The sequence below is a fragment of the Peromyscus eremicus genome, chromosome 15 (assembly GCF_949786415.1).
Source record: "Peromyscus eremicus chromosome 15, PerEre_H2_v1, whole genome shotgun sequence".
NCBI classification, from domain to species: domain Eukaryota; kingdom Metazoa; phylum Chordata; class Mammalia; order Rodentia; family Cricetidae; genus Peromyscus; species Peromyscus eremicus.
In genome coordinates, this window is record NC_081431.1 from 5,735,921 (window position 1) to 5,750,688 (window position 14,768).

At 51.7% G+C, this 14,768-nt stretch overlaps 1 protein-coding gene across 1 annotated transcript in view; it reads right to left on the bottom strand.

Moving 5' to 3' along the window:
• Ptpn14 (protein tyrosine phosphatase non-receptor type 14) overlaps positions 1 to 14,768 on the bottom strand; it is a 146,618-nt gene that overhangs the window by 86,000 nt on the left and 45,850 nt on the right. The window lies entirely within an intron of this gene.

Sequence of the window (14,768 nt, forward strand, 5' to 3'; positions counted from 1 at the left end):
CTAAGTTCCTTGTTGGAGGCCGTACCTCTTACCCTCTCTGATCAGAGTGAAGTGCAAGGAGACCTGGGAAGACAGGCATCCCAGATGCACCGCACCTCCAGACTCCGGGGCACCCCACACCTACTCCCATCCACACCGACCTCCTCTCCGGGCCACTCTCTGCAGGACGAGTGGAACCAGGAGAGCTTGGAGTGCTCAGAACTGTCTCTTGTTTTAACTTCATGAGGAGCCGCATGAGATAAACTTCACTACGCTTTTGTACAGGTGAGGAGCCAGAGAGACGGCTCGGTGGGAAAGGTGCTTGCCGCCCAGGCCTGACAATCAGAGTTCAATCCCCAGGGCCCACAGGGCGGGAGGAGAGGACCGACTCCCACAAGGTGTCCTCTGACTTCCACGTGTGTGCCTTGTCATATACACACGAGCACATGAAGACATTGACAATAAAGAAATGTGTGTAATAGAAAATGATAGTACAGGTGAGAAACCCAATGAGGTGACTCGGGGGCTTCAGGGAACTAAAATCTTCATCTTGTTCCTATCCTACGACACCAGGTTTCTATAGCGTTTTTTTTTTTTTTTTAAAAAAACATTTTAATACTTACTGTAATAGCCATTTACTTAGAATGTATGACGTAAATGGTGACAGCACACATTTAACACAGAGGCTTTCTACTCCTTAATTTACAATATAGAATTCTCACTGCCACCTTGGTGCTGAGGATCAAACCCGGCCTTGCCCCTGCTAAGCCCATATTCTCGCTGTGAGCTACATCCCTAGTCCCTAAAACACACGGATTCTTTAGTGTACTTAAAAATCTTACTGTGTCCTTTGTTCAGCAAATATTTAGACAGATGTGAGGAGCCAAATACGGTTCTGTTCCTTTACAGATGAGATGGCACAAAAGTCCTGTCACCAATTACAGATCATTTAACCCTCTAGTCACAAGACTGGCTGGCACCTGACGTCCCACCAAATGAAAATGGCAACATGACAAACACAAAGAACACAAGAATCAAACACCAAGCAAAGTGCCTTTACCTCACCCCGAACCAGTGACGTTCTGGTCAGGAGGCGCAGGAAACCTCTCTCTCAAAGAAGCCGGCAACAGGCAGAGGGCTTTTCCATCCAGCTGCCTGCTCCTGCCAGGCTCAGAGGACAGCTAATGCAGGCAGGTGCAAGCAGGCTTAAGCCCCTCATCCATCCTGACGCGGCCCTGCTCCTGAATGGACACTTAGGAACCACTGCAGGAATCGGCTGATAGATAAATGAGCTGTCTGTGATATTTATAAGCCACTCCTTGCCAGAACCCCAGGCCTCCTGAAGGTTGTCAGGGTATAACCCTACAACACAGCAAAACACACTCCCAGCCTCCCTCGGCAGGCTTTGATACTTGCCCTCGGCACATTCCTGAGCATGGCAGGTACATGTTTTATGATAGCTTAGAATACATATGGCTAGAATGCTGGCGTGGTGAAATAGATTAACATTTCTAAACCACTTTATGTTGGCAGAGTAGCATGTTTACTTCCAAGCCACGCCAATCTGATCCCCTGATAGGGACAGAAAATACGGAGGACCCACCCAAAGAGGGGGAAAGAAGAGGGGAAGCCAAAATATCCTTAAGTGTTTATTGGTGAATTCCCCTGGCTTACTGAAGCACAGGACAAGCGGGCTAAGATTCAATGCCTACATTAAGAAAGCCTTAAACAGACACAAATGTTTGCTCTGCGGACACCAGCGCATTTCTCTTCCTGGGCCAGGCACTTCACATTCGGGTGTGTCTGCCTTAAACACCTATGAAAGAATGTGGCTGGCTTGGTACCCAGCTATCCTAGCAAAAACAATCTCTCCATAGTCTACGGCATGACACAATGCGTGGATGGTGAAACAGCCACCAACTCCCCAGCCCAGTGTGCGGATAACTGCCGTTCTTAAAAGGAACAGAATGCACACACAGCAGAGTGTCAGCTCAGCAAAGAGTGTCAAAAAAAGGCTGCTTGGTGAGGTGGGACTGAACTCTGTATCTCTCCAAACCACCTTCCAATCGCCTTGTTGATGACCTCCAAAACAGCCTTCAGATGTGTTTATCATCCAAGACAATGAACAACCAACATGGCTTCATGGACCCTAGAAAAATATCTATTTCACTTAAAAAATAATAATAATAAAAGAATCCCTGAATCTTTGATTTGCAAGATAATCTCAACAAAAAAATGCAACAAAATTGGTCTGAACCTTCAACAAGTCAACAACTAAATACAAGTCTCAAATGGGAGGGAGAAGGCCGTAGAAGCCGCTTCCCAGGTAAAAGGTGGAGAAATTGGGAAAAATAAAAGGTGATGTTTGGTCTTGATTAAATCCATTTTGGAGGGGGCGGGGGGCAGGACTAAGAAAGTCAGGAGGCAACTAGGTAAACTTAAAATTGAGAGAGAGAAAGAGAGAAAGAGAGAGAGAGAGAGAGAGAGAGAGAGAGAGGAGATCATTGTTAATGTTCTTGTTTTGTATTGTGTGTGTAGCTTCCATGTGTGTGCATGCACAGATGTTCCCTTACTATGGAGGTCAGAGGGCAATGTCAGTGTCTTCCTTATCATTCTCCACCATAGGTTTTATTTGAGACAAGTTTTCTCCCTGAATATAGGGCTCACAGAATGGCTAAGGCAAGTAGTCAACATGCCAGGGATTCTCCTGTGTGGACCACTGCACTACCTTTTTACGTGGGTCTGGGTGTCAAATTCAAGACTTGCTTACCTACAAGGCAGGCCCTTTACTGAGCCATTTCTCCAGCCTCAATTTTCTGTGATTTCTGACATGGAATTGTAGTTGTGTAGGACAGAGATGTTAGGAGACATCAGTAGCTCTACTGTGAGTAAAAATGTCAGGATGGAGGCTTGAGAGGTGGCTCAGCAGTTAAGAGCACCTCTTGCAGAGGCCGTTCGATTCCCAGCACCCAGATGGGGGCTCACAACCATCTGTAACTCTAGTCCCAGCAGATCGGACGCCCTTTTCTGGCCTCTAAGGGCACTGCATATACATAGTACACAGACCTACATGAAGGCAAAGCACCCATACATATAAAATAAAAATAAAAAACGTTTAGATCTCACGATGCCTGTAAGTTTTAAATGGTATGCATATATGTATGTAGGTAAACGCACACAAACACATGGTGGACACACACACTCCACTGACAGCAGCTGAATGCCAGTGGCAGCATACAGATACTGTCATCCCGCTCTGCTTCTCCAGGCACCTAATACTATCGTGTAGACAATGTTCTAGTACCTAAGGCTTTCAGGATGGTCAGAGGGAGCTCAGCAAGCAACATCATCGGTGCTTATTTTAACAAATTAATCTGGGTTAAAAATATCAGCACAATTTGGCGCCCCAGCACCCAAAGCTAGAAATGCACTTTCCTATCTCTTCCACATATGCTGTCCGCCTCAACCAAAAGCCGTAACACCCACTCCCGGCAGCGCAGAGCCATGGAGCTGTGCTTCTTTCTAGAAGGAACTGCAGGAATCCTGACCAAAAGCAGGTGCTAGATGATCCCTGGCGACCCTCCACTTTAACGACAGTGAGAGGGCTTGAGCTCCACTCAGTGCTACCATTGTCCAGCCAGTGAATGCACCTCAGTCCTCAGCTCCAGAGGAAACCATCACTCACACAGTGATGTTGTCAGGAGCTCTGCCTCAACTGTCACACCAGGGCCACACAGCACTACCCTGCTGGTCTCTCACAGCAGACCTTCTTCTATCACCTCCCTTCTGGTCTACAACCTGGCTCCAGGCCCCTTGGCTGGGCTTCCTGGAATGGCTCTCTGGGGCTCATCACAGTTGCTTTGTTACATAAAGAACAACAAAAACAGAACTAAAAGTCCCATAGAAAGGACTGTGTTTATGACACTTTCAATTTAAAAAAGAAAGGAAGAAAGGAAGGGAGGGAGGGAGGGAGGGAGGGAGGAAGGGAGGGAGGGAGGGAGGGAGGGAGGGAGGAAGGGAGGAAAAAAAAACATATATTGAGGTTCCATCTTGCCACACTCAGAATGGCAGTCACTAGGAGATCAAGTAACAGGCTGGAGAGATGGCTCAGTGTGTAACAGTCCCTGCTGTACAACCATGAGGGCCACACACCCACACAAGAAAGGGCAGCCGTGCGAGTGTGTGTGTGTGAGAGAGAGACAGAAAGAGAGAGACATGCTGGGGAAGTAACAGAAGGGACCCTTACACACTGGTGATGGGAACAAACACTAGCTTAGACACTATGGAGGTCAGTATGGAGGTGTCTTGAAGAAACCAACAACAGATTGCTCTTCATACGACCCAGTCATATCTGTCACTCCTGGGCATTGGTCCTGAGGACATCACAGACACCTGCACAGCAGTGTTACTGCAGCTCTATTCACTGCAGCTGGATTATGGGGCTCACCAGGGTGTCCAGCATCAGGAACGGATAATGCAAATGCAATTTATCCTCTCAGTGCGTTCTTCACAGCCATGAAGATGAACAGAGTGGCACTGTGGGGAAATGAACACAACAGGAGACAACCACGGAGGCGAGATTTCGTGCGGACACATGAAACCACGTACTCACAGGACACGTGGGAATAGCTGCTGGGTGGCTGCTGCCCAGGCGGAGAGAGGAGGAGATGTTCAAAGAACATCAAACCCCTGCATGAAAATGGCCGTATGCACCCACCGCGGTAACATCTAAACGTGTTCTTAAGAAAGCAAGCTAGATCAGAGTCTTCATTCTGTTGTAAAGTTTTGTTTAAATAGGAACTATCTATTTTATCTCATTAAAAGTAACCTTTTAATTAATTAATTAATTGCTTTTTAAAAACACAGTGGGGGCTGGGGGCTTGGAGAGGGTAGCCCAGTGGGTAAAGTCTTTGCCATGCAGGCATGAGGACCGGAGTTCAAGTCTCTAGAGCCCACGTAAAGCCAGGCGTGGACGTGCCCGTCCGCCGTCTTAGTGTCCTAACTGAGATGGGACGTGGGGCAAGAACACACTTAGATGCTCTCAGGCAGCTGAACTGGCACACAGTCAGGCAGCTGGCATACGCTGTGACGGACAACAAAGAAACCTTGTCCCCAAATGAGGTGAAAGGGGAGGGCCAACAGCTGAGGTTGTCCTCTTCACACCAGTGTGTGGCACATGCAAGCCTTCACTAGTATACACGAACACACACATCACCACACCTGTGCGCACACACACGCGCACACACACACACACACACACACGCGTGCACACACACACACACACACACACACACACACACACACACAAATTACAGTGAACCCCAAGGGAAACTATGGGTTCCAGGGAATAAAGACCTGTCGATGACAGGCTCACCCGTCCTTAAGACATGCGCCGTTCTGGTGGGGGACATCGCCCGCCGGGGGCAGGGAGGCTGAGCACTATGCTGGGGAGGGCTGCACTGTCTGCTCACTTTTGCTGTGGACTGAAAACTACCCTAAAAATTTAAGTCCTTTTAAAAAGGAAAGTTTCATGGGTGTTGGAGAGATGGCTCAGCAGTTATGTGTACAGATGGCTCTCACAAAGGACCAGAGTTCAGTTTCCAGCACCCATACTGGGCAGCTAACTGCTTGTAACTCCAGCTCCAGGGGACCGGATGCCTCCTTCAGCCCTCCACAGGCACACACTGTGCTCAGATGCACAAGCCCACACACATACTCATAGTTAAAAATAAAATAAGCCAAGCCTTTCATCTCAGCATTCAGGAGGCAGAGGCAGATGAATCTCTCTAAGTTTGAGGTCAGCCTGGTGTGCATAGCAACTTTTAGGCCAGCCAGGGCTACATAGTGAGACCCTGTCTTGAAAAACTAACAACCCCTAAAACTAAAGCAAAATAAGTCTTTTTAAAAATAAAAATCAAAAATTTTAAAAAATCACTTAAAAACATCGCTTTAGTTAGCTGCTCTCAGACTATCTGGTATCCTGCTGCAGGCTGCAGAGGCCTGCTTACCACATCAAGGCAACTTTTTTACTTAATAATAACAACAACAGTAAAAGTAACAGGGCTAGCTCGGACTTCTTCCAAGACAAACAGTAACTTAGTCTCATTTCAGAACACAGTGCTAACCTTTTCCATTCCTCTGCATCATGGAAAAGGCATCTCTGATAAACCAGGGAATGTGCACCACCAACAAAGAGGAGAGAGTCTTTGTGTCTGGGAAGGAACTGCAAACAGAGCCCACAGCGGGGTGCAAGCCTGTGACCACAACACTTGGGAGACTGAGATAGAAGAGGATCATAGAATTGGGGCCAGCCTGGTGTACATAGTGAGTTCATAGCCAGCGGCAAACTAATAACTAGATCTTACCTCAAAGAGAGAAGGAAGGAGAGGGGAGGGCGGCGAGGGGAGGAAGGGAGGGGAGGGAGGAAAGAAAAGGACCATTCACAGTGGGTGCTGGTGTAAGAGGCTGCTGGTCAGCCAGAGCTACAGAGGAGTTCCCAAGGAGGCCTGAGATGAATGGGGTGAATGTCAAGTAACATCCTCATCCACTTCAGTGTGCTCACATATAAAGGCACTCCCATTCACTTGGCTAGACAAGTTCCCTTTGGTTCCGCTCACAGTATGCTAGATTTGAGCAACAGCCACAACAAAAACCAGCCATGCAGTGTGCAAACAGGCACTTTACTACCTCATCGGCCATGTGGAGAAAGTCCTTTCAAGTGGAAAGTGTCAACATCTAACAGGAAATAGGCTGAGCCCTGGGCTCTCCCCGTCCAACATCTGCCTGGTTATCTCATGATTCTGACACAAAGCATAAATGGCTTTTCAAGAGCTATCCTGAGTAGGGGAAGAGGACCCCGGGACTCCCTTTCCTAGGTCAGGAGCACAGCACAGCATCTAGTGTCTCCAGCTGTCCTTATGTCCCAGGAGGTTCTCATCAGCAATTACTTTGGGCTTCTAAGCTCCTAACACAGCACGGTCTTCACTCCACCTGCCCACCCTTAGGTTCCTGAAGGAAGCAATGTGGGTGGGATTCGGGGTTGAAGTCTTTTGCTGCTGCAGCCATAAAGGAGAGTTCTGCACACAGCAGGGACCCAGAGGGCAGAGAGTTACATGCTCAGGAGCCTCCACTGTGGTTCTATGGCCTGCCCATGGGAGGACCTTGGAACCTTATGGGTCTGGTTCTTGCGCTGTAAGAGAGGGTCCTGTTGTGAAGAGCAGGAAAGAAAAGACAGGATTCTTATTTCCAAAAGAAACTCTCCAGCACTCATGCTTCCTTTTCCAGCCTTTGAGGGCCTCACAGAGATGGACACCTCACAGAAGGACACTGCAAAAGGATTTGCTAGAGCACTTTAGTGGGCCCACAACAATTTGTTAGGGTATGGCTCTGTAAACACCACAATCAAAAGCCTTTTAGAGCACAGGACAGAGGAGAGCAGAGGAGCTTCAGAGTCGCCAGCTCCACAGTCCTCTCTCCCAGCTCCCTCTCCTAAAAGCTCTAAGGTGGAAGCTCCCATCACTCTTGTTTTTAACAATAATAATGCTATTAACAAAAGCCATTCAAAGCTACACACCACACACACACACACACACACACACACACACACTGTTGTGGGATATTTGTACACTGTGACAATGTATTGCTGTGATTGGTGTAATAAAAAGCTGAACGGCCAATAGCTAGGCAGGAGAGATAGACAGGACTTCTGGGCAGAGAGAGAGAATGCTGGGAAGAAGGAGGCAGAGTCACCAGACAGATGGGAAGAAAGCAGTATGGGGAGTAGAGAGTCAAGGCAACCAAGCCATATAAAAGAACGTAGATTAAAAGATACGGGTTAATTCAAGTTATAAGAACTAGTTAGGAACAAGCCTAAGCTAAGGCTGAGCTTTCATAATTAATAATAAGTCTCTATGTCATTTTTTTGTGAGCTGGTGGCCCAAAGAAAAATCTGTCTACAACATGTGACAAAAACAGTTTTCTGACCCTACACTTAGTTGATCAAATGACTCCTTAAACAGGCCTGTAAGTAGAGAGGCTTCCCTGGTGTCAACAGATGCAGTTTAATCAATTACTCTCTGCTGAATTACCTGCAGAGTCTTTGGGGAAAAGAAATTTCAAATGCAAGCCTTACACATGAGCAGTTTCTTTTTACTTCCCATACTATGTGACACGTGTTTACTCTCCCCACTTAAATCTGAATCCTGGAATCACTGAGAGAAGCTAACTGCTGTGTTTACCAATCGCCTCTGGAATTTCTCCAGCATTCCAGTCTTAGACTCCCAAGCACACCTCACAGAACTATGCAACCCTGATCTGGGTGTGAGGACAGACAAATTGACACAACTAGTCCATCCTGTGCACTAACCCGTGGGGACACAGCTTGGCTTTCACACACTGGTTGGAGAAGTTACTGTAGGAAATGGATGGAGCATTTAATAGACGGGGTGTTTAATCTACCTTCTCTCATCTCCCCTTAAAGAACATCAGAAAGGAAGTGGGCTTTGTCTGATGAAAACGTAACTATTAGTTTCTTCAGTCTTGTTTTAATATTTTTGAGACAAGGTCTCACTGGATTTCCTTGGACTCCTGAGGAGCTGAGATTATGAATGTTTGAATTTCATGGGACTCACGTCACATCCGCAGGTCAAGTCACTTTTAACAACATAAAACCTTTCCTGTAAGGCTTAAAGCTCAAGCCCTTCAGTTGCTAAAGAAAACACTGGTGATATCAAAGCATTTAAAAGTGCATTTTCAAATCCCAACCCCTTCCAAGTATTCAGTGGGAAGATGAAATTTGTCCACACACATTTTCCAACTTCCCTGTGTACATGGCCATGTAAATGACCTTTCAAAACTTCTCTGGAGTCACATTTGAAATGAGAAAAAAGTGGCTACTGTACAGTGCATCAACGCAGTGGCAGAGTACAGAGGAAGGATGCAATAGACAGAAAGAGTGGTGGGGGATGCAGTGGGATGCAGTGGAAGGAACATAGTGGTGGGGGATGCAGTGGTGGGATGCAGTGAAGAGATGCAGTGGAATGCAGAGGAGGATGCAGTGAAGGGACACAGTGGTGGGATGCAGTGGAGGGATGCAGTGGGATGCAGAGGAAGGATACAGTGAAGGGGCACAGTGGTAGGATGCAGTGGAGGAATGCAGTGGTGGAGGTCACAGAGGTGGGATGCAGTAGCGGGACATAGTGAAGGGACACAGTGGAGAAATGCAGTGGAAGAACACAGTGGTGGAGGACACAGTGGAGGAGGACACAGTGGTGGGGATGCAGTGGTGGAGGACACAGTGGAGGAGGACGCAGTGGAGGAGGACACAGTGGAGGAGGACACAGTGGAGGAGGACACAGTGGTGGGGATGCAGTGGTGGAGGACACAGTGGAGGAGGACACAGTGGAGGAGGACACAGTGGAGGAGGACACAGTGGAGGAGGACACAGTGGTGGGGATGCAGTGGTGGAGGACACAGTGGTGGAGGACACAGTGGAGGAGGACACAGTGGAGGACACAGTGGAGGACACAGTGGAGGAGGGCACAGTGGAGGAGGGCACAGTGGAGGAGGACACAGTGGAGGAGGACACAGTGGAGGACACAGTGGAGGAGGACACAGTGGAGGACACAGTGGTGGGGACACAGTGGAGGAGGACACAGTGGAGGAGGACACAGTGGAGGACACAGTGGTGGGGACACAGTGGAGGAGGACACAGTGGAGGAGGACACAGTGGAGGACACAGTGGAGGAGGACACAGTGGAGGAGGACACAGTGGAGGAGGACACAGTGGAGGAGGACACAGTGGAGGAGGACACAGTGGAGGAGGACACAGTGGAGGACGCAGTGGAGGACACAGTGGAGGAGGACACAGTGGAGGACACAGTGGAGGAGGGCACAGTGGAGGAGGGCACAGTGGAGGACACAGTGGAGGAGGACACAGTGGAGGAGGACACAGTGGAGGAGGACACAGTGGAGGAGGACACAGTGGAGGACACAGTGGAGGAGGACACAGTGGAGGACACAGTGGAGGACGACACAGTGGAGGAGGACACAGTGGAGGACACAGTGGAGGAGGACACAGTGGAGGAGGACACAGTGGAGGACACAGTGGAGGAGGACACAGTGGAGGAGGACACAGTGGAGGAGGACACAGTGGAGGAGGACACAGTGGAGGACACAGTGGAGGACACAGTGGAGGAGGACACAGTGGAGGAGGACACAGTGGAGGAGGACACAGTGGAGGACACAGTGGAGGACACAGTGGAGGAGGACACAGTGGAGGAGGGCACAGTGGAGGACGACACAGTGGAGGAGGACACAGTGGAGGAGGGCACAGTGGAGGAGGACACAGTGGAGGAGGACACAGTGGAGGACACAGTGGAGGAGGACACAGTGGAGGAGGGCACAGTGGAGGACGACACAGTGGAGGAGGGCACAGTGGAGGACGACACAGTGGAGGAGGACACAGTGGAGGAGGACACAGTGGAGGACGACACAGTGGAGGACGACACAGTGGAGGACGACACAGTGGAGGACACAGTGGAGGAGGACACAGTGGAGGAGGACACAGTAGTGGAGGACACAGTGGAGGACACAGTGGAGGAGGGCACAGTGGAGGAGGACACAGTGGTGGGGACACAGTGGAGGACACAGTGGAGGAGGACACAGTGGAGGAGGACACAGTGGAGGACACAGTGGAGGACACAGTGGAGGAGGACACAGTGGAGGAGGACACAGTGGAGGAGGACACAGTGGAAGACACAGTGGAGGACACAGTGGAGGAGGACACAGTGGAGGAGGACACAGTGGAGGAGGACACAGTGGAGGAGGGCACAGTGGAGGAGGACACAGTGGAGGAGGACACAGTGGAGGAGGACACAGTGGAGGAGGGCACAGTGGAGGAGGACACAGTGGAGGAGGGCACAGTGGAGGAGGACACAGTGGAGGAGGACACAGTGGAGGAGGACACAGTGGAGGAGGGCACAGTGGAGGAGGACACAGTGGAGGAGGACACAGTGGAGGACACAGTGGAGGACACAGTGGAGGAGGACACAGTGGAGGAGGACACAGTGGAAGACACAGTGGAGGACACAGTGGAGGACACAGTGGAGGAGGGCACAGTGGAGGAGGACACAGTGGTGGGGACACAGTGGAGGACACAGTGGAGGAGGACACAGTGGAGGAGGACACAGTGGAGGACACAGTGGAGGACACAGTGGAGGAGGACACAGTGGAGGAGGACACAGTGGAGGAGGACACAGTGGAAGACACAGTGGAGGACACAGTGGAGGAGGACACAGTGGAGGAGGACACAGTGGAGGAGGACACAGTGGAGGAGGGCACAGTGGAGGAGGACACAGTGGAGGAGGACACAGTGGAGGAGGACACAGTGGAGGAGGGCACAGTGGAGGAGGACACAGTGGAGGAGGGCACAGTGGAGGAGGACACAGTGGAGGAGGACACAGTGGAGGAGGACACAGTGGAGGAGGGCACAGTGGAGGAGGACACAGTGGAGGAGGACACAGTGGAGGACACAGTGGAGGAGGACACAGTGGAGGAGGGCACAGTGGAGGACGACACAGTGGAGGAGGGCACAGTGGAGGACGACACAGTGGAGGAGGACACAGTGGAGGAGGACACAGTGGAGGACGACACAGTGGAGGACGACACAGTGGAGGACGACACAGTGGAGGACGACACAGTGGAGGACACAGTGGAGGACACAGTGGAGGAGGACACAGTGGAGGAGGACACAGTGGAGGACACAGTGGAGGACACAGTGGAGGAGGGCACAGTGGAGGAGGACACAGTGGTGGGGACACAGTGGAGGACACAGTGGAGGAGGACACAGTGGAGGAGGACACAGTGGAGGACACAGTGGAGGAGGACACAGTGGAGGAGGACACAGTGGAGGAGGACACAGTGGAGGAGGGCACAGTGGAGGAGGACACAGTGGAGGAGGACACAGTGGAGGAGGACACAGTGGAGGAGGGCACAGTGGAGGAGGACACAGTGGAGGAGGGCACAGTGGAGGAGGACACAGTGGAGGAGGACACAGTGGAGGAGGACACAGTGGAGGAGGGCACAGTGGAGGAGGACACAGTGGAGGAGGACACAGTGGAGGACACAGTGGAGGACACAGTGGAGGAGGACACAGTGGAGGAGGACACAGTGGAAGACACAGTGGAGGACACAGTGGAGGAGGACACAGTGGAGGAGGGCACAGTGGAGGAGGACACAGTGGAGGAGGACACAGTGGAGGACGACACAGTGGAGGAGGACACAGTGGAGGAGGACACAGTGGAGGAGGACACAGTGGAGGACACAGTGGAGGACACAGTGGAGGAGGACACAGTGGAGGAGGGCACAGTGGAGGAGGACACAGTGGAGGACACAGTGGAGGACACAGTGGAGGAGGACACAGTGGAAGACACAGTGGAGGACACAGTGGAGGAGGACACAGTGGAGGAGGGCACAGTGGAGGACGACACAGTGGAGGAGGACACAGTGGAGGAGGACACAGTGGAGGACACAGTGGAGGACACAGTGGAGGAGGGCACAGTGGAGGACGACACAGTGGAGGAGGACACAGTGGAGGACACAGTGGAGGACACAGTGGAGGACACAGTGGAGGAGGGCACAGTGGAGGAGGACACAGTGGTGGAGGACACAGTGGAGGAGGACACAGTGGAGGAGGACACAGTGGTGGAGGACACAGTGGAGGAGGACACAGTGGAGGAGGACACAGTGGAGGAGGGCACAGTGGAGGAGGACACAGTGGTGGAGGACACAGTGGAGGAGGACACAGTGGAGGAGGACACAGTGGAGGACACAGTGGTGGGGACACAGTGGTGGAGGACACTGTGGAGGAGGGCACAGTGGAGGACGACACAGTGGTGGAGGACACAGTGGTGGAGGACACAGTGGAGGAGGACACAGTGGAGGAGGACACAGTGGTGGAGGACACAGTGGTGGGGACACAGTGGTGGGGACACAGTGGAGGAGGACACAGTGGTGGAGGACACAGTGGTGGGGACACAGTGGTGGGGACACAGTGGAGGAGGACACAGTGGTGGAGGACACAGTGGAGGACGACACAGTGGAGGACACAGTGGAGGATGACACAGTGGAGGACAACACAGTGGAGGAGGACACAGTGGTGGAGGACACAGTGGTGGAGGACACAGTGGAGGACGACACAGTGGAGGACGACACAGTGGAGGATGACACAGTGGAGGACAACACAGTGGAGGACAACACAGTGGAGGACAACACAGTGGAGGATACAGTGGTGGGGACACAGCGGAGGAGGACACAGTGGTGGGGATGCAGTGGAGGAGGACACAGTGGAGGAGGACACAGTGGAGGAGGACACAGTGGAGGAGGACACAGTGGAGGACAACACAGTGGAGGACAACACAGTGGAGGACACAGTGGTGGGGACACAGTGGAGGAGGACACAGTGGAGGAGGACACAGTGGTGGAGGACACAGTGGAGGACGACACAGTGGAGGACGACACAGTGGAGGATGACACAGTGGAGGACAACACAGTGGAGGAGGACACAGTGGTGGAGGACACAGTGGAGGACGACACAGTGGAGGACGACACAGTGGAGGATGACACAGTGGAGGACAACACAGTGGAGGAGGACACAGTGGTGGAGGACACAGTGGTGGAGGACACAGTGGAGGACGACACAGTGGAGGACGACACAGTGGAGGATGACACAGTGGAGGACAACACAGTGGAGGAGGACACAGTGGAGGACAACACAGTGGAGGATACAGTGGTGGGGACACAGCGGAGGAGGACACAGTGGTGGGGATGCAGTGGAGGAGGACACAGTGGAGGAGGACACAGTGGAGGAGGACACAGTGGAGGACAACACAGTGGAGGACAACACAGTGGAGGACACAGTGGTGGGGACACAGTGGAGGAGGACACAGTGGTGGGGATGCAGTGGAGGAGGACACAGTGGAGGAGGACACAGTGGAGGAGGACACAGTGGTGGGGATGCAGTGGAGGAATGCAGTGGAGGACACAGTGGTGGAAGAACACAGTGGGATGCAGTGCGCCTGTGTAAGGAGTGGGCTAAACAGCAGCTTCCTTAGACAGATAAAGCCACAGACCAAGACAAGGAGTCACAAGGTCTCCTGCACAGGCATGCACCATAAACCCTTGAGTCCAGGGAAGAAAACTTCACGCTCACTTCACTTCCTAGCATCACACAGCTCAAGCTGCTGTCAACCTTGCCCAGCAAGGTGCCAGTAGTTTCTCACGAGCTGTTACAGACACATTCACCAAAGGGATCCAAATCCTGGGGAAGGTGATAAATCATGGAAACACACACACTATGGTGCAGAAAGCAGCCCCATAACAAACAAGACAACCAAGCACCATCCAGCACGGTCAGGCAGGGTGGCATACACTGTGAGATCATCACTAGGTGGCCAAGGCATGGGGATCAGAAGTTCGAGGCCAGCCTGAGGTACACAGGAAGACCCTGTCTCAAAAACATTAACAACAACGATATCCAGCAGTCTGTGAGAGAAGACAGGAAATAAATACATTGTATAGATGCCCCACACTCGGTGGGTAAAGCAACACCCAAAGGCCCCAGGCCGCAGAACTGCCACGGTCCAGATCCACTTCCCCTTCGGGTGGTCTGCCTTATAGTCCTCTCACACTCAGAAGCAAGCCAGCTCTGGAAACGTTGGGAAAGTGTGGTTTCCAATTTGGAGGAGGCAGAGGGACAGCAGAAGGCAAAGTCCTGGGTGAGCAAACAGTTT